Source organism: Dermacentor andersoni, chromosome 4 (assembly GCF_023375885.2).
Source record: "Dermacentor andersoni chromosome 4, qqDerAnde1_hic_scaffold, whole genome shotgun sequence".
NCBI classification, from domain to species: Eukaryota; Metazoa; Arthropoda; class Arachnida; order Ixodida; family Ixodidae; genus Dermacentor; species Dermacentor andersoni.
The window spans coordinates 106,156,555-106,176,992 of NC_092817.1; the positions used below are offsets into that span (position 1 = coordinate 106,156,555).

The window sequence follows — 20,438 nt, forward strand, 5'->3', positions numbered from 1 at the left end:
TTTGACTCATCTAATTAACTGCGCCTATCCAGTCGTTGTCGAGGCTCCCTCCCGTTCATTCTTTTCTCCGGTTTCCAGGTAATGGCGGGGTGAGCGCTTGTAGGCGTTGTCCACGCCGCATTGACGTCTGGATAGGAGGTGCGGTGGTTTGACACGTGGCAAACGTTCAATTAACACCCTTGGTGGTGTTGAGACGTAACAACCTTCATTTGAATATAATGCGTGCTTTCTTATATGCCCTGATTTTAGTATAGTTATGTAACCAGACTTCTTGTTTACTTTAGAGCACCTATGGGACTGGACTTTGTGTTGCTGTGTTTCTGAGTTGATATTCAGTTTTAGTGTGGCATTAGTGTGCTTATGTGACTGGACATTGTGTTATTATTTGGAGTTGACGTTCTGTTTTAATGGGCAAATAGTGTGCTCATGTGACTGGGCTTTCTGTTATTATGATTTGGAGTTGGCTTTTAGCTTTAATGAGTTTAAGTTAATTATTTTTTAAAATCTCTATTGGAAAAGGAGTAGCCGGCACCAAGTAAGGGCGACAACATCTCCCAAGTACCATATTATAATAAAACAAAATGCAGAAACAAAAGCCCGTTGGCGACGCCGTCCTGATGTTCCCCCACCGGCTCGCCGCGGCGTCGTGGATCTCGACAGCGTTAAAATCTGATGTACTGATCCACGACCCAGCGACTGTTACCTCCGAATAACAAAACTGGATCTCGAAGGCTACGCTCTTGCGGGCCGCATGCGCCGGAAGTGATTGCGAGGCTGGAAACACGTCATAGGTGCCCCGTTTTCGGTACCGCTAATTGTTTATGGCATAGAGTTTCCTACAATAATTACGGGCAAAGAAAGACTGTGTTGCATCCATAAGGGAACCGTATACTAAGCTTAGCAAAACCCACGAACTCTTCCTTCACCAAAACCAGCCCAAATACGAGATAATCGCTCCGAATTTAGTGACGTCACACTGACGCTGATGTTTCGGTTCAATAAAGTTCGATAAAGGGACCTTTCATTATCTCCATTATCTCCATCTGTAAGCAATGAGGCCTGCTCTTCCAAATGAATGGGACTTGAGTTTTGAAGGTCTAAACGCGATGCAGATTAAACACCGCTCGCATTCCGTTACGTGTCCTATAGCCTTAATTCTCCTCCACCCGTCTCGCTCGTTCCTTCCATTCCGTCGACGCGGCGGAAACGAAAGACCAGCGAGTGGCGGCGCATTCCCGTCCTTAATGGGGCCCGGTTCATCGTATTCGATTAGCGAGAGCGGCACAGCTGCAGGCACGCGCAGCGATGTACACAACAGCCCCCGTTTCTTGCGGCCCTGCAGACACGCGGAAGCGAGTTGCCGTCCATCGCGCGCGCGGAAGGCACCATATACGCGGGCGTCTCCCGCGCGCACTTATGCTCCCCCCCCACCCCCCCCCCACCCCCCTGTGTACAGGTATATAAATAAGCGTATGCGCAGCCATTCGTTTTATAAGCCCGCGAGTGTACCTTCCTGCCTTCCCCGTAGCAGCACGTATATACTTTTCCTTGGCGCTATCCGGCGTTCGCCGAGGGTGTCGCGCTCGCGAGAATGTTTGTGCGTGTGTATGTATGGGATGTGCACCGTATATAGCGTAGATAACGCCCGTTATTTGGCGAGGAAAGAAATGTTTAGAGAGAAAAAAAGAAAGTGAACGGTACGGCAACGTGTTATCCGTGCGGGACGTGTTTCTTTCTGCTTGCAGCGCGATGCCATTGCTTTATTACAGCACGATAGCGTAGGCTAGGAGATAGGGAATTTCGCTCTCTTCCGTGGACAGCATAGACCTGCCGCGGTATAGCTTAGTGGCTATGGCGTTAAGGCCGCCCCACATTCAGCGTTTCTACCGGCGTTTTTTGGCGTTGCGTCTCCCGGCGTGGTCGCATGAACGGCGCCAGAGAGGGCGTCCAGCCACACGAGCGGCACGCGGACCAGCGCCAGCGCAGCGTCACACAATGTGACCAGATTTATTTTACCAGAAACCTCCTAAGCTAATTGTGTAATGTCAATGAAAAGAGCTGTCATAAGTATTCTTCAATGCAATATTTATGCCTTTTGCATAGTTTTACGCTAAATAAAATATTCAGGGCAGTGTAGAAAAATTACACAAGGCTAAGCTTCAGAAAACTGGCAGCAATATCGGCGTGAACATCACGAGCGGTCGGCGCGTGGCCACGCCCTGCCGCGCGCTGATTGGTCGGCGCTGTCGAGCCGCTTCCGACGGCGGCGGCGAGATCTGGTGTCCCTTGAGCACGACTTTTTGGCTTGGCGCCAGCCTCAGCGTCGACGCCGAGCGACGCCGGGTGACAAAACGCCAGAAAACGCCGGGAAAACGCTGAATGTGGGGCGGCCTTTAGACTTCTGCGCTCGAGGTCGCGGGTTCGATTCCCACGGCGGCGGCTGGATTTCGGTGGGGGTTGAAATGCAAGAACGCTCGTGTACTTAGACCTCCTTGCATTTTTAAAAGGAATCCCAGGAGGTCGAAATCAAACCCCACTACGGCGGGCCTGATCATCCGACAGTTTCTTTTTCTTTCGGGGAGGGGGGGGGGGGGGGGGGGGACGTAACGCCCCTATATTTAATCAAACTATTTCCCCGAGACGAATACACACCGCTGGACTCTTGCCGTTGTTTCGATCGTTCTTTCTTTGCATTGTCATCCCGCTTAACTTACTTGACGCTAACAAAACATGGCTTCCAGCTGCGCGCCTGTTTCGCAACATGGTTCGTCTATAGTTTTCACTTATACGGGTGTCACACGGCCGCTTTCGATCGCGATCATGCCGGATCCGGATCGAAATTCTCGACCGCGACTGGCTCCCTCCCGCAGCTTGCGCAAAGGAACCAATTTTAATCGCGACCGAGAAATTCGATCCGGATCGGGCACGATCGCGATCGAAAGCGGCCCTGTGACACCGGTATTACCCTGCAGCCGACATATGGAACAAAAGGTGCAAACACTTTCAAATTCTTTCACGCGAATGTACTGCGTTTTCGCCGCCCCACTGGCACGTGAATCATCGAGCCGACTTGGATCGTCGTGGTCACGTCGCGCGCCCCCGCGCGCGATGACATGCGCTTTCAGAAGCTGTCAGCGTATACGAACATGCTTCGTGGTATACGCCTGTCGGTTCAGCTACAACGTGATCCTTCTTTCGCATTGTTACTTAAAGCGCTCACTAAAAACACGGACACAGAACAGACGACGAAACACGAGCGCTCTCTTCTGTGTCCGTATTTTTAGTGTGCGCTGTATAAGTAATAATGCAGATGTACCGACTCGCCCAGCTATCTACCGTATACTACAGGTCATCCTTCCGGCATACACAGCGCATCTGCGCTCACAAGAGGCTTGTCTCTCTGCTCAGGTGTTGGTTGAAATCGAGCAGCAGTATATTACTGCTTCATGATGTTATCAGTGATTCCCACATGCATTGAACAAGAAAGATAAAAGGTTATTCAGGAAACGGCAGAGAAACCGGCCTGAGGTTAACTCGCCTGCCACTATGCAAACGTACGTGGAAAGGGAAGCGAAGGGCAAAGGGGGCGCTGAGGGTTGACGACTGCGGGCGGACGTACACTCTAAAAACAGTTGTTCCCTTTGGGGTGTATATTTGTCCCACAACGATAATCGTCATCTGTCATGCCCGCGTTTCCTTTCTTTAACGCTACGAGCCCGGTACTTCCTTGTCACGAACGGCATGCGCGTTACCAGTGTGACGCAGCATTCTCGACAGGAAAGTAGCCAGCGCCGAGTTTTCAAGAAAGGAAACGCAAGCAAGGCAGATGACAATTATCGTTGTGAGACAAATATACAGCCCAAAGGGTGCAAACTGTTTTTAGAGTGTACGTGATGGGAGCACGAAAAATAATAAAAAAAGCAATACGTGGACTTGCAATTGTTGGCGTTTGTCGCCACAAATTGTCCATGTCGGATAGGAATAGTGTATCAACTCTTGATTGATAGACTGTTTTAATATACCGCAGAAAGATGTCCTGACTCCTAACGACGCATACTGCAATACCAAAAGAACACTCTAAAACAAAATTACACCCTTTGGGTCGTATCTTGCCACATAACAACAATCGTCATCTGTCTTATCCGCATGTCCTTTCTTTAACGATGCGAGCCCAGTACTTCCCAGTAGCGAACGGCATGTGCGTTATCATCGTCACATAGCATTGCCGACAGGAAAGTAGCGGGCGCGGCGTTTTCAAGAAAGGAAACGCAAGCAAGGCAGATGACGATTATCGTTGTGCGGCAAATATACACCCCAAAGGGTGTTCCTTTGTCTAAGAGTGAAGTTTCAGGCAACAGTAACTCCGGTGGCGCCATCTTGTGACGCTGTAATCAGCCATAACGCGCCACAGAAGATCTTGCGCTGTGTGATACTAATGGCGTTTTTCACTGGTCGATCTGGAGCGGCCGCCGAAATCCTCGAGCGAGCGCTCGGGTTTCACAAATCCGAATCGGCCAGCGGAGCGCAAAAACGCTCCGCGGTGGATCACACAGAAAGTCTGCGTACACGTCGCACGCGTCGCACGAACCGGTTCCGAAAACCATGCCCGACTTCCGTTCTGTACGTTTCCACGGCAACCAAACTCGCCGTCCCCCGTGTGTAATTTGACCGTGGCAGTCGCATAGTCCGTCATTTCCATGTCGCGCCCGCAAGGATTGTGCATGGACAACGTGCATAGAAGGCTTCGTACAGCACCTGCGTCACTTCGTAATCGCTGTCGTCCGAGCTCTCATCGCTAAACGCGAGCGCTGCAGCAGCACCGAACGCAGCCATTTTGCGAAGCAACACAATGTTGTGCGTACCAACCGGGTACCGATTTCACTTGAAGATGGAAGTGACGCGAGCTATTTCCGCCCGAATCCGCGCCTCGGCGGCGGAGCAAGTGAGAGCGATCCGGCGCGGAGCGAGTTGATCCGAAACGACCAGTGGAACGCGCGAACCGCTCCAGATCGACCAGTGAAATTCGGATTCGTTGCCGCGGAGCAAGAAATCCTGCTCCGAATCGACCAGTGAAAAACGCCATAAGTACCTTCGGCACGTTCGGCAAGCCCAAGTCACAACTCAGCCATTCTTTTAGGCGAACAGTTGATCGGAATACTTTGTGACACGGAAATGACGAAGTAGTACGTCTCCGCTATGCTAAGCTCTTTCATTTTTGTCACATGGGGCTCTTTAATGCAATAGCCATCGAGTCACTGCTGCTGCCGTGGGCTTGCAGCAGAACTGTGCGGTGCGTCATCTATAGAGGACTTATATCGCGCCTGTCACATGCAGATAAGTTTATTTTAGGAAGTGTACGGCGTAGATATATATAAACGCTCGGGGGGGGGGGGGGGTGCTTTTTTGGGGGGTCTGCATAATGCATCCACGCTGTGTGCGGCCGTTTACCTCCTTTCCAACTTCACGCGGGAGCGTTGTCGGAGCAGACCCCAAGGACTGCGATGTCGGACACTTGAACGTCTCGTTCCTCTTACGGGACGGAAACAGCGAAACGAGCTTCGGAGGGTGCGCATATATCTTTTCGCACATGTATACAGGCACGGGCGTTTTGTCCTTTTCATACGTTATTCCCCTCCTCAAGATGCGTGTTGGCGCATTCTATATATGCATATACTATAGCTGTCGAACCAATAGGGTGTGCTAACTCGGGCACCGCCCATTCACCCGTCGCAGCCGACGGCAGCAGCAGCAGAACTGCTCTCAGTGCGGAAGACGCGAGCCCCACTTCAGAACCGCTTTCTTCGCCCCCGACATGCTCGTCTCGCCCCCCGTTTCCTAGCTTTTCTCCCCCTTCCCCTCGCCCCTAGCGGCGGTACTTTCTTTTTTATTGCTCGCGGGCTGGTTTGGATGTGTAGTACACGTTAGCGATATCGCTCTGCGCGGAAGTGCTCACCGTGCATACTAGACAGGAGGTGGCAAGCACGGCGTGGTCGCCATGTTTTTTGGCATATAGGCGATGTCAAAACATGGTGGTGTGTTTCTGGTTCCCGCAATCGGTTCCGGAGCATGCAAACTGTAAGAGTATATTGCCTTCGAGATCAATTTCTGCTTTTTAATAACAATTTTATTTGTCGTCGGGGTCGGTGGGAGAGGTGGAGAAAATACGTTTTGTTTATTTCACTTGCAGCATTAACGTGATCAGCACATACTTAATTGAACCTGAAAAATAAGAAGAAAAAGTCAAAGAGCAGTAACAAGTCGCAGCATTCCAGTGCGTAATATTGCAGTGGGAATATACACTTTCAATATGGCACAAATTCGGATACAATAAAGAGCAATGACAACAATGCATGAATAACACATATTCCATAACCATGTGTAGTGCAAACACCAATACATGTAGTATCATTATAGAGAAATGCAGTAAGGACAATAAGCAACAAAACAGTCGGTTGATGATCTTAAGTAATACCTGAGGCGAAACATCATATCTCCTTCAATTTTTTTATTATTATTTTTGAAAACATTTCTACCCCTCGGCGTCGGCTCCTTCTCCGAGGGAGCCGTCGCTGGCTTTGCACTTGTCACTTGTCTTGTCACTTGGCTTCGCACTTGCACTTGTCAGCTGTGATGCCCGAGATGTTGCCATGACGACCTGTGGTGGATAGTCACTGTGGCGTTCTGCTGCTGAGCCCCAGGTCGCGGGTTCGTCTACCGGCCGCAAAAAAAAAACGCTCGCGGACTTTGATTTTTGTGCCCGTTATAGAACTACACGTGGTCGAAATTAAATCGGAGTCCCCTATTTACGCGGTATCCTTCGTAAACCGTGCTCTTTTTTTTTTTTTTTCGCTTGGGTTTTCACGCGGCATAACGTCATAATGGAGCTAAATATAATCATGCAGGCCCGGTTCATAGAGATACTGCAACAGGGACTTAGGAAATTTGTGTGTAAACCGTGCGTTGTTCCGGAACGTTTAACCCCGCAAATTTATTTAGTTTGACGGCACGTCTAAACCTAGCCGTCGTGTGGCGCGTTGAGTAATGGCTAATGTGACGCCCGCAGGGCATTGCGACTGGTTGGCAAGTGATTGTGGCTAGAAACGACAGGAGCACGTGTAGGTGATGTAGGTGCACACACTGCGTGCGCCTTACACGTCTCTTTCTCTTCCCTTTCTTTCTTTCTTTCCTTTTTTTGCTTTCTTTCTTTGGAGCTTGCAGGTAACCAAAACCATTCGGCGGGCGCGAGAGGTGTAACGGATCGGGAAGGGGGAAAAAATGAAGTATAGGTGTCGTTGAATCGCGTGTCATTCTGCGGCATGCCATTCTCTTCTCACCGCGTGCACGTATTCCGTTGTCGATCAGCTAGCCGATATACAGCGAGGCGAACTTCTCGCTTCGCGCATGGGAGAGAAACGGGCACGTGCACGCTCGTGTGCCTGCCGTCATCGCCGAGTGGCCTGGCGTTACACCACACGCTTCCGGCTTCTCACTCGAACACGCAGTTTCCACGAGTCGAAAGAGATCGAACTCAGCCCGTGGATGCACTGCGTCGGCAGGAATTGGGTCGTGTCAAACGAATCTCGCTTTCGCCGAGTGATGTGTGCGCGTAGTGTGCAGTGCATGTTTGGGTATATGTGTGCGCGCACTTGTATATATATGTACGCATGCGCATGTTTGTTCTTTATGTGTGTGGTGCATACGTGAGTGTCTGTGTGTGTTGTGTGTAGACACTGCCGATAAATTCTTGGGAACGTGGAATTTGCGAGAGAGCGTAACGCCTGCGAACTCGGGAGTGTGTGCAAAGTGAAGGTGTCATAGAAGTCCATATGCACTCCAGTGGCGGCTTGTGGAGGCACGACAGCACCATCTAATTTGGCGCGGCCAACTACTCGCAGAAAAAGAGAAAAAGAAGAAAACGATTTGCCGTTCTAGACTTGCTGCGTCAAGTCGGCCATTGCGCCAGCGAACATCACATCGCACATACAAAGCACGCAACAGCACAAATGAAGCGTAAGTGAGAATATTCGCCGCTACATCGCGTCGCACGGCACGCATTACACTGGTGCGCCTCGAGAGTTTTCCATGAATTCATAGGAATGGGTTCACCCAAATTTTGAACTAAGTACCATATGCATGTGTACGTAGTACCAACACACACCTGTTATTTTGGTGTTAAGATAAAGTCGACATTAGATTGAAACAATTCGCGAAAACCGCACATTAATTTTTACTAGCGCAGTACGCGTGCCACCTGTAGTCCCTTTATATTATTGAATACATACAAAAAATAGTGAAAAGGCAGTTACAAAATAAGGTCACTGGTCAAATCTTATAAGGTTATATCGTATATATTGACTATGTATCATATATATATTGGCTACGTATAAGAGAGTTTCAACGATTTACAGTGCCCCTTAATACGGTAATACCAATGTCGGCACATCTCAGCACGCGTCGTAACGAGCAAATTTAAGCAAGCCTGCACAGTTTAGTGCTCATAATTATTCGTGGATGGAGAAAAACAGCCTGTGACTTCACATTTTTTTTTAATTCTAATTACATTGTCTGTACTTCTTGCAATGTTTTCATTGGTGACGTATTGGATGCATAATTTTCATCAACTATAGTGTTTCGCCCCGTGAGACGGTAGTCGCGCTTCAATCGCAGGACCCTAATTGATGTCGCTGCTCATTGGTTTGTAACCGCCTCGACTTCGCGACCTTGTGAATTGGCCTTGGTGCGTGTGTGTGTGTGTGTGTGTGTGTGTGTGTGTGTGTGTGTGTGTGTGTGTGTGTGTGTGTGTGTGTGTGTGTGTGTGTGTGTGTGTGTGTGTGTGTGTGTGTGTGTGTGTGTGTGTGTGTGTGTGTGTGTGTGTGTGTGTGTGTGTGTGTGTGTGTGTGTGTGTGTGTGTGTGTGTGTGTGTGTGTGTGTGTGTGTGTGTGTGTGTGTGTGTGTGTGTGTGTGTGTGTGTGTGTGTGTGTGTGTGTGTGTGTGTGTGTGTGTGTGTGTGTGTGTGTGTGTGTGTGTGTGTGTGTGTGTGTGTGTGTGTGTGTGTGTGTGTGTGTGTGTGTGTGTGTGTGTGTGTGTGTGTGTGTGTGTGTGTGTGTGTGTGTGTGTGTGTGTGTGTGTGTGTGTGTGTGTGTGTGTGTGTGTGTGTGTGTGTGTGTGTGTGTGTGTGTGTGTGTGTGTGTGTGTGTGTGTGTGTGTGTGTGTGTGTGTGTGTGTGTGTGTGTGTGTGTGTGTGTGTGTGTGTGTGTGTGTGTGTGTGTGTGTGTGTGTCGCCTCTCCTACATGCAGGCTCTGCAATCTGTGGTGTGAGTAACGTACTACCTCGTTTCATTCTTCGGTGTAGGCGTAAGCGCACGTCGTCTCTCACTTTGTTGGGTACGATATTGTTCCTTGCCGGGCTTTGTATTGGTAGAAGAGTCATTTGTTGCCACTGATGAATGGCCGAGCGCGCTGTGATCGAGCGTTCCCGGAATCACGTCGATTCGCCATAACGCGCCACTTTGTGTTCTCGACTTCGCACTCCCGTTTCGCGTCTTTTGTTTCCTTTTGTGTTTCTCAGCGTTTGTTTTGACGGGATAATCAGAGTGTTCTTGAGGCACGTAATCGCAGCTGTGATCATACCGCCTGGGCAGGCACGTATTGCGGCCACTCATCGGGCGTCATCATATTTCTTTTCGTCTGGAATGGTGATACTGCTCATCGGGGGATAATAATAAAAGTAATAATATTAACAATGACTAAGAAAATAAGAAAAACAAGCTTGAATTGTTGTGTTAGAACAAGGCGGCGGTAGTGCCAAATACTTGCGTCTTACGTAAAATGCCGATTCGACAAGTCTAGATATCAAGATTGAGAGAATAATTTCGAAAGTTTCAGTCCATTTTCCTTTATTAGGGGCATAAAGAAAGTTAACGCGCGCATCCGAGGATGCCTCATTCCAAGGTCTTCTCTGGTGCCACCTTTCGATGTTATCCGTGTAGTTAACCGCACGAATCACGAGAAAAATATCACGAGGTAGTAGTACCGAAACCGAAACCCGCTGCTGATATCGAAACCAAAACATGGCCGGCGCCGCGAGATCTGAGCGCATTGTGCGATCATCTCGGAGGCGCTGCGACTAAAGCGCCTCTTGTGGCGTAATGGCTGTGGATCTATTCCGACGTCGCTTGCCTCGCGCTTCCGTTATTTAGCGGGGAGGAAACAATGCGTGTCGGTAACTTGGGGTTTCTTTTTACAGATTCAATTTTCATCTGCGCTGTTTTGATTTACTTTGGATAACTTCGAACTCCAATAGCTTCTTCTTCTTCGAATACACCACCATTCACTTCCGCAAATTGTTATCTTGTAGAAGTGAAGGAGAAAGAATGGAGTAGAAGCTCAAGTTTGGAGTTTAACATTTCAGGCAACTTTTTTTTTTCCTTCTTTTTTACCTGTTCAGATTTGTCGATATCACTGGCCACCGGGGGTCCGTTTGTGGCGTCTTCATTTCCTTTTCTTTCTTTTTTCTTTTTCCCTTCCTCTGCGGCGTGTTAATTCGTGTGCGTGTGGTGACCATTGATGTTCTCGTAAGTGCAAGGACAGGAAACATCGCTTGCGCTTAATGGCGACTGAAAGTCCGAGTTACCCTGAAAAGCGCCTACTCCGTCATGCAGGTAGGTATAACAGATTGAAGCAGTTTCCGTCGATGCATGCTGCGGTGCATTTTGTCGCACCTGTACTAACGCTCGACGTGATTTAACGACGCACATCGAAGGTAGAAGTCTTGTTGCTTGACATTTGGTCCAGCCCAGAGGGATTTTACACGCCTGACTTACGTGTGCATTCGTCTTCCCGTTTATTAGCGTCAACCGCTCGCGCTCGGAACTGGGTTCTCCACGCCATTTCTATTAAAAAGTGTAGTTGTCACGATGAAGCATGCTACATATCATTTGCCTTAATTAGAAAACTGGTAGAACTGAAGAAAGAAAGAAGAAAAATTAACGACTTCTGCCTGTGCGTGGTGGAAGGCCGTAAGCAAAATAGGAGCTGGTGCAGATTCCGCGCGCACTTAATCAATGGGTCGAAAAACTTGCGCCAGAACGCTGCCAGCGGTCTGCCCGAACAAAAGAAAAATAATCCACATTAAGGACGTCATGCATCCCTGCCGGGATTCGAACCCGGGACCTTTGGATTAGAAGTCCAACGCGCTATCCACTGCGCTACAGGGACGGGGCCGGAGGGGGCGGTCGTAGGAGAGCATATCATTCACGGGCAGCCTTTTTCTTTCTGCGCGTTGCCCAAAAGTTCACATCGCGTACCCGTCGCGATTATCGCCCGCCTCGCAGCCGAGTCCCGTCGCGCTTTTTCTCTTCGCGGATGGCGTCCCGCGAGGCCTAGCGACGCCGCCGGTCTGCGGGCCCATGTGCTGCGCTGTGTTGAGGCTCCTCCTCGAACGGCACGGAGGAGGATTACGTGGCTCTACGGTCAGCGACGATACCAAAAGCGGGTGCCCCGCGGGAAGTGCTGGTGCTGGTTGGCGAGAGTGAGGAACGACGATGTACGCTTCGCGAACTGGGACTCGGGAGTTCCGGTGGCGTCTCGCCAGCTAACGAAGCGGGCAGTCGATAGGCCGCGTTTCTTGCACTGCCGCCGGTGGGGTTTGGGGCTTGTTGTGTCTCGCGCGTTTCGCCTATCGAGTTCGACGCCTTTTCGGCACTCTCCATGCGCAGCAACGGTGTCAGTCCTCTCGCCATTGCTTACCTTGTTTATGGGAGGGGGAGGCTGTTGCTGTTACTCTCTCTGGTTTCAACGATCTGATACTGTTGCATTTTTGTCACTGTTGCCGCTGTGAGTAAGAAAACGGAGTTTAGAGACAGCTTCGTGAATGCTTTCCGATGCGCCGTAAGTAGGGACAAAAAAAATTACATACAATTAGATCGAATAAGTGTAGCAGTGGGTCGGTGACTGCGGTAAGTGGGACTTTAGTCGCTAGTATTTAAAAAAATATCGTGCAGGAGGGCACGATTTGCATACGTTGTTTTGCTCCCTGCTACTTCAATTCTTGTCAAAAGCACGTCTGAACTGCTTCGAGCATTGGTACACGCATGAGCGCCGTAGAGAAGGCAGCACATGCCTACTCCGTGCCGTGTGTAAGGTGATGAATACAGATTTGGCTGATTAGTATCTCAACATTATATAGTAATCATCTTGTTGCATAGCTATGAGCACTGCTTTTTTTTTTTTTTTTTTTTTGCGCGCCTGGGCAAGTTTGGTCGAACGTACTAACCATAATCAGTTTCCGAGAAATTTCGCTGCTGTGAAGTCAAGTGAAGAAAATGCCACGTGTATGCCCGAATACGTTATGGTGTGCAGCGGTAAAGGTATGCGGAGAGCTGCTGCTGCGAGAGCAGCCTTGTTATTTTTACTATATCTGTAGCGCGATGTTTAGTAGCCAAATGTATTAGCGGAATGCGAGGAACTTAACCTTTTCTGTTGGAACCAGCAAAACGCGGATGTCATTTTGATTGATTGATACACTTGGTTCAGAATGGCCTGTTTGTTCGCTGATAGTGCAGCGTTTATTGCTTCATGAAAACTTGCTTCGGCCACAAAGGCGGGAAAAGTTCCCCGTTGCTGTCAGTGCCATTATTTTCCTTCGATATTTTATTTATTTATTTTGTACGATTTGGTTTTATATGATATAGCAAATTATTTACCGCTTTCTTTGGTTGTTGGGGAAGACAACACGGATATTTTCCATTCAGTCTTGTGTAGACTAAAGAAGTTGGTTTCTCTTACTATATCAAAATAACGCATGCATTGGAATCATGTGTGTGGCTAAGAATGAATAAAATGGTTGCTTACTTATCCGCCCCATGTCTCTGGTGTCATTTATTTATTTATTTATTTACCTGCATGTGCATACCAGTGATGCATACCTGCATACCCAGTGAGCATTACCATAGGTGGCAATTGAGCGTTTATGAACAATATATGCTTGTGTTAGAATACTGTGACAAAAAAGTGCAATACACTGGTATATAGCTATATAGAAGGGGTACGTAAAAACATAAACACCAAATAGCAGCTAAGGCTATACGGGAACTGAACAAATAGGTACATTGATGATCTCATAGGTGAAATGTTTATTTTATTTATTCCTCCTTTTTTTTTTCTTCTTTTAGTTCACGTGTTCTGCGGGTTGGCCTTGTCAACTGTCAACACCCGTTTGACATGGGCCCTTTCTACAGCAGAGATCATGATGTCCACACTGCGCAGTGCTTTGTGCGCATGACACAGACACGTGAAGTGAACATCACTGTGTTGTCTTTTAACGTACGTTTCTCTGAAAGTAAGTGTTTTGTAGTAGACAGCTCCCGTTGTAAGGGTCTGCCTCTGTCGACTATGAAAATAAATGTTTCTGTCTCCGACCTGCGAGGTAATTTACTTTTGACATGCACGACATGCCTACATTCCTATGACGGCACTCGTATGCGCGGTCTTCCCGAAGCAGCGTGAGAGAACGAAGATCCGTTTTTTGAAACGCAATTTTCGCGGCACCTTGCAGAGCATCTCTGTGCGCTGTTTATGCACGTACAGCTGATTCGCCCACGTGGCCATGCACGGTGACTAGGTTGCGAAGCAACGATACGAAGTTCGGTAACGTGAACGTGTCAAACAGTGCATTCCATTCCTGAAGCAACCTTCGTGGAGAACAGCCTCGGCACTACGAAAACCCCTTTCGCTCGGGTGTACCGGGACTAAAGTTCCTAGATAAACTTTTATTAAACGACTCTTATTTGGGGACTTTTATACGGACGTCCCAGGTCCTGTGGCCTGAAATGCGCGTTCTTTCATAGTGAACGCGGCGAACAAACTAGGAATAGACTCAGTGAACAAGTGTTTGGACGGTGGCGTCGTAGTGATATCGTTTTGATTTATTGATTCATTGACATCAAGGTTTTTCTTTAAATTCACGACTTCTAGAGAACACGGTAGTGTGCGCGCAGCAGCCGCCTCGCTTTATCGCAGTCACCTGAGCCTATCCCGCGGCCAGAAATGAGAACAGAGATAGTGTTATGTGATTAAAAGGGGCAGGTTATGAAAAGATAAAAATGTTACGAAAGGTGTAAGGAAAGCAGACAGGGTAGAGATAAGCGTTCTGAACGCGGGAGTAGCGCATGCGAGTGTCCTCGAGTTCTATCAATGGAGCCCTGTTGCGGCTCTGTTGTCTTCGCAACAAAGCTGTGAATAGAGAGTTTTAGAATATTGGGGCCCCAAAGAGCTTTGCGGGTGTCAGCACGCAAAGGCACGCAGGAGTGAAGAATTTTAGAATAGGGCTTTGCGTTTGCGGATAGCGTCGTGCGCTGACAGCGCCATACGGTGTCAAAGAAGAACTATTAGAAATAATTAAATAAAATGTACCCTTTTATGATAGGAATAGTAATTTTGACTTGCGTGTGTTCGCGTTTCATTACAATTTAGAGGTTATTCTTCAAGCAGCAAACGATTAGTTACGCTTAGTCTTGAGCAACAAAACCAACTTTACGTGCCTTCACCAGCCAAGCTTAGCCGTGTTAGGCCTACGAGCCAAAAAATCCACAATCGAATTCGGAATCAGCGGCATCTAATGAATCAATCTTCATAACACACGCTAGTTAAGAGAAAGCGATAACCGCAGTCACTTCTCCTAGCTTGCGAACTTCACGCGTAACCGCGAATCAAACCCAGTTTGATGCTAGGTTAGAGCCGTCGCTTCGATGGGTGCCGCCATGTTTGTTGACGCAAAGCTTTTGGGACCGCCATTTGGACTCCCGCTAAATCGGTGAAATAGCTTTCCCAACGCAAAACCGACACGCAGTTTGCGTCTCGCGCATGCGCAGTGGCTTTGACGCTATTTCTTTTGGGCCCCAAAACGTTTGGGGTCCCTATTCTAAAGCTCTCTAATATCGCCGACGAAAGCGCCTAAAGACGCTGGCACTTCGAAACTGCGGACAAACTACACTAAACAACACAGCAGAAAGGCCAGTCAATCTGTATTTTGCGCGTATGAATGTGACAGTTCAACAAAAATAGGGCGATTTGGTTACTTCTGTGCCTGGCGCAGTTAATTTTTTTTTCCAATCTGGTATAATTGACGACTGCAGCGGTTTGGGTTTATGGTAGAGGGGACCGTAATCGCTCACTTAATTTCTTTAACGTGTCCCGCGTCAGTGCAGGGTTATGCTAGTGGCAGAGCAGGACTGCAATGTCATCCACCCTCCTACCTCCCCCTACCCCTACTTAGGTAGTTGTCGCACATTGTAGGGCCCCGTCTGGTCAAATTGAATCCAAAATCAACTCGTAGTCCTGTTATTACAACTGGGAAGTGAGAAGTACTAAATCGTTTTTTACTGATTAACTATTCTTGTAAAACTCAAATTTCGCAGCTTTTGCGGTCATGGATTCATTATTAGGAGAAGAAATTAAGATCAAAGTTCCTTCTTTCTTTTAATTTCACGCCGAAACCCCGACGCTGTCACGTCAGTGTGACGTCAATGGTCTCAAAATATAGTGGCGTATTTCTGTCGTTGCGGAAATTCTTAAAACTCGTTAGGTTCATTCTTCGAATTTTTTTCAGGAAACAATATACCCATAAGACATATTACTGGGCCAGAGAGGAAGGCATCAAAATCCGTGACGTTACGACGCGTGCTATAGTGTGGGAATTCGAAGGTGAGTGGCGCCACCAGTCATTTGTTTTTTGCTGCTTTTCTTGCCTACGAAGCCTCTTCTCACAGTAAGTAGGTTTTTTTTAGGTATTTTAGAAGATTTACATAGCGATACAATTTGATTTTCGCTGTATGGTTTTACATTAAGCAAATCGCCTACGAATGCGTTGGGACGACTGGGCAATACCACTAGACCGTCCTCTGTCTGTGCGGATGCTAGTGGAACGCCATCCCCATCGGATGTCGGACGCAAGTCAGTGAAATACATGAATCCAACAGAAGCCAAAGACCTCCGCGTTGTTGTAACTAAAGAATTTTTTCGAACGTATCCCTTCGTTAAACCTTACTCTTGTCGCACAAAGCAGTGAAGGCACTTTTATGCTTCTTGAGCGCGACTGGCCCATGTCCTTCAATCACGTGACGCTGTCCTTGCGCGTCCACCCCCGTCTTTCCTCTCACATTTAATGTGAAGCATACTAATAGTCGAATGCAGACCGGTTTTTCCTGCCGCGTGTCTGACCGTTTTTGTGTGGGCCAAGTGGAAGACGTGACAGCGGGACTTCGCTGAGAAACTCATCCACCACTCCTTCAAGGATTCCGTCCACGTAATGCTGTCCAGTCAGTGTGTGATCGAAGAAAGTGGGACCGATTATAGAACCGGCGCAAATTCCGCACCAGCCATTAAACGACCACTGGTACTGGTGCCGAGCGCGCTTTGCCCAGTGTGAAATGGAGTCGCTCCAATAGTGTGCATTATGCGAAGTGACCTGGCCGTTTCTGGAAAAATTGGCTTCATCTGTGCGCATGATGTTGCTCAGAAAATCCGGTGACTCATCGGCTTTTGTGAGGACCCAGTTCAAGAAATCTAGACGATTGTGAAGGTCCCTATCTTCTAAGCATTGGTGTAGGTTAAGGTGGTACGGGTGAAAGGCCTCGTCATTTATAATCTTCCTAACTGATGACTTGGAAATTGGTGCCTGGGCGGTCACGTCCCGCGCGCTAGCATGAGACTTTGAGGCCATAAATGCTTGAACATCCGTGCGTAGGCTAGGACTCAAAAACGGAGTCCTCCACCGCTGTTGTTGGGAGCTGCCGGTCTCTCCCAGGTTTTCATAATTTCTGCTGATAGCCGATGTGTTTGGTCTACCGTCACGTACACTTCCATGACTGACAAAAAAGCAATAAACCATCCGTGTACCTTATCTACGCTAAGACAACCGCTGTCACAGCTTGTTTCAAACTAACAGCAAACGCGACGTGTTACTTCAGCCGGGGCACGGCATGCAAATAAAGAACTAGCTCGATCACGATGTTCTTTCTTTATTTCCTTTATTTCATTCTGGATAACTCCGAGAGAGCTTGTTCGAGGGCACTGCTTTATGAAGTGGGTACACGGGAGCGCATAGTCACGTGGTATTTTTCATATTTCGTAGAGTTCATTTATGAGTCGGAAATAATTAGTGCGCAATTAGTACGTCGTTGAAAATGCCGCAGTTAAATGTCCCTTGCCTGTGCCTACAAATGTCTCATTGATACTTTGATTATTAGGATAGTACGTCTCGAGTTGGATAAATAATTACAATTACCTAATTAAATCTCAGTAATGAAAAAAAAATGACTGGCAGCTACTCCACTGTACCGGAAAAATATGCAATAGGCTTTCTTCGAGTAACGCAACTGCGCCTTTTTTAAGATCTGGGCTCATGATAGTTAATCGGGATTCCCACTACATATTTATGACCTCTGCGTGCAAGTGACGTTTCCATCACTAATTGATGTTGTAAATATTAGAAGAGTATGTTTTATGAGTACATTGCTTACTGGAAAGAGAAGCAACACTAAGGCACATATCATTCATGTGCATGTCACACGCCGTTGATAAAAGACTCTGCCGACAGGGTCACTGAAGTCTGCAGGTTTTTTTCTAGGTCAAAAAGCACGCAAAGCAATTCGAAGCGAACATACAGCAACATATTCATTCTCTTGGCATAGGCTATCCATACCTTGAGAAATAATTTTTAATTGGCTACCGCCTTCTTTTTCAAAAGTATAATAAGCTTTGTCCTGTGTGTATATTTAAATATATTGTGTATGTGCGTGGTGTTTACAGTGGAAATTTAAAACAATGTTGAAGTGAGAAAATACGGATGACGCAGCCGCCGCTAGTGTTTCTAATGCACTTGTCTTCCTATTGCCCGGATTTGCAGAAATAAAGCGAAAGTATGAATTAAAAACCCAGCATGTCCGCACCAACAATGACACAGTAAGCTATTAGCCATAATAAAATTTTAAGTGAAAGGTCTAGGCAGCTCAAAAGAAACCTCAAATGATGTAGGTGACAAATTACATTTTAGGCATGTGGACGGGGGGGGGGGGGGGGGGTAAGCTTATGATGTTTTTTTTTATAATAATAATAATAATCTTTATTTCTTTCTTTCCACAGAATACAGAATGAGAGCGGACGTAAGGGTAACAGCCGCATGCAGCGGCTTGAAAAAAAAAACCATTACGCCCCACAAGACAGTATGACGAGAAACAGCTTAATCATGACAAACGCAGAGAATACTAGAAACATTGGAGTACATTGCAAAATTTGTGAACGTACAAGGGCAAAAAATACAGTAGGGATCAGTAAGAAAATATACGTACAAAATTGACAACAGCCTTAGTGCATTTGTTAACATTGAATGATGTAAGAAACAATAGCGCGACATACAAAAACAGAATGAAACACCATACATTAGTGCAGGAGCGGCAAAACACTAATTAATTTATTTTTCGATATTTCTTCCAGTGAGATGTTATTACGTTCAAGTGTGTTAAGGTAACAGGGAAGTTTATAGGCGCTTCATTGAAAACGGTACACAGTCCGACAAAACGGTGTAGACCAAGCGGTGCATCGGCGTACATTGTACATGGGCACATGGCTTTGAAGGTTGAATAGTGTCAACATATCTGCGTTGTTTGTTCTAATAGCATTCTTGTACATAAGAATTAATCTGAAGGCATAAAGATTAGGCACTTGAATGATGTTAAACTCAGAATAATAGCTTTCTGTGTGGGCATACCATGGTATGTTAGCAATTAATCTTATCGCACGTTTCTGAGGAACAATAATCTTGGATAAATTATGCTTCGTACTTGTGCCCCAGACAGTGTGGCAATAGTTAAGTATTGGAACTGAGAAAGCGTTGTAGATTAATAGTTTAATTCTTGTTGATAGCACATACCGTTGACGACATAGCACCCCATTCACTTTATTCATTTTTGATCTTATGTTATTAATTTGGGCATCCCAATTAAGCGATTCCGAGAAGGTTACTCCCAGACATTTGATAGTACGCACGATTTCAATATAGTTGTTCCCAAACCTAAGCATAACATCTTTTACAACTTTGTTTTTCGCTCGAAATACTATGGCTTTAGTTTTGCTTGTGTTCACCTTTAGGTAATTGTCCTGCGACCACTGACACATGTATTGCAAAAACTCATTACCTCTAGAGGATAAGTCATTTTCTCTACTACCCGTAATGAGCACCGTAAGGTCATCAGCGTAGGCAGTAAGGTTCACCGGTAGCTTAGTGTAAAATATATCATTTAAGTAAACTAAAAACAACAAAGGGCCTAAGATGCTGCCTTGCGGCACGCCCGATTTTATGTATTGGCCATCAGACAGAGCATCATTGTGCGCTACAATTTGTTTACGATGTTGTAGGTAAGACCGTATCAGAGAATTAGGAATCCCTCTTATACCGTAGTGGTTTAGTTTGTTTACTAACAAGTCATGATTGATTAAATCAAAGGCTTTCGAAAAGTCAATATAAATTGTTGATGACAAAGCTCTGGCAGTGACATTTTAGGCGCTTGTGTGTGTGTGTGTGGGGGGGGGGGGGGGCGTAGGCAGGCTTCGCCATCGCCGGAAGACGGGGGGGGGGGAGGGGGGGAGGCAAACACTTCCAAAAAATTTTTAAAGATTTTTATGCATTCATAATGAATGCATAAAACGGCGTTTTGTAAGGTTACTCAAACGCCAAGTGCATATTTTAAGAAGAAGCAGTTGTTTATTCTTTCTTTCAAAATACAAGAGAAAGTGAAGCAAGAGCTATAGGCATATAGCCTGACAAGGGCTCTTGCTCCAAATAGCATTTCAAGCCCAGAAAGCGCACATACAAGAAATGAAATGTTATGCAATTCCATTGTAGATATATACACAAATTCTACAATTTACTACAAACTAGCAATGTAAATAAAGAGAGTAATTATGTTCCGCAAATTTCGAGAATTATCTCTGAACTGGTGTCATCCTGAGAATTCGTTCCAAGTGGATCCGCCTTGCGAACTCCACGGCTATCATTTGTAAATTGCAATATGGGCCATAAGGTCATTCGTTAAAAACTAAATGAGTGAATTTCTCTTAATTAATCGATCATGCATTTCATTTTTTTGTGCATGTCTGCCTCATCGAGTGTACCAGCTGATGGACTAGAATAGTACTATCTGCCACAGGCAACCTTTAAAAATTTTGAAAGTGTTCGATGGAACACCTGGTAAACGACACCGCGATTTCCAAGTATATACACTTTCGTATTTGAGCCGCTATGATTCACTCAAACATATTGAAACATGCCAGGTTCGGTATTTCGTTCTATTGGAGTGCAATGTAGTGAATCTTTCTTCAGCTGCAACAAAAGGTTAACTAGGCCCGAGCATATGACCCTGTCACAATCTATGACGTCACAG

At 46.7% G+C, this 20,438-nt stretch overlaps 1 long non-coding RNA gene and 1 other non-coding gene across 2 annotated transcripts; one reads left to right on the forward strand and one right to left on the reverse strand.

Moving 5' to 3' along the window:
* Positions 1–9,925: 9,925 nt before the first annotated feature.
* LOC140217120 (uncharacterized) lies at positions 9,926–13,417 on the forward strand. The gene is made up of 2 exons (XR_011893622.1): positions 9,926–10,661; positions 13,173–13,417. It is a non-coding gene; the product is annotated as an uncharacterized lncRNA (long non-coding RNA).
* Positions 11,145–11,217, reverse strand: TRNAR-UCU (transfer RNA arginine (anticodon UCU)). Its single transcript has one exon. It is a non-coding gene; the product is annotated as a tRNA-Arg (tRNA).
* Positions 13,418–20,438: the final 7,021 nt, after the last annotated feature.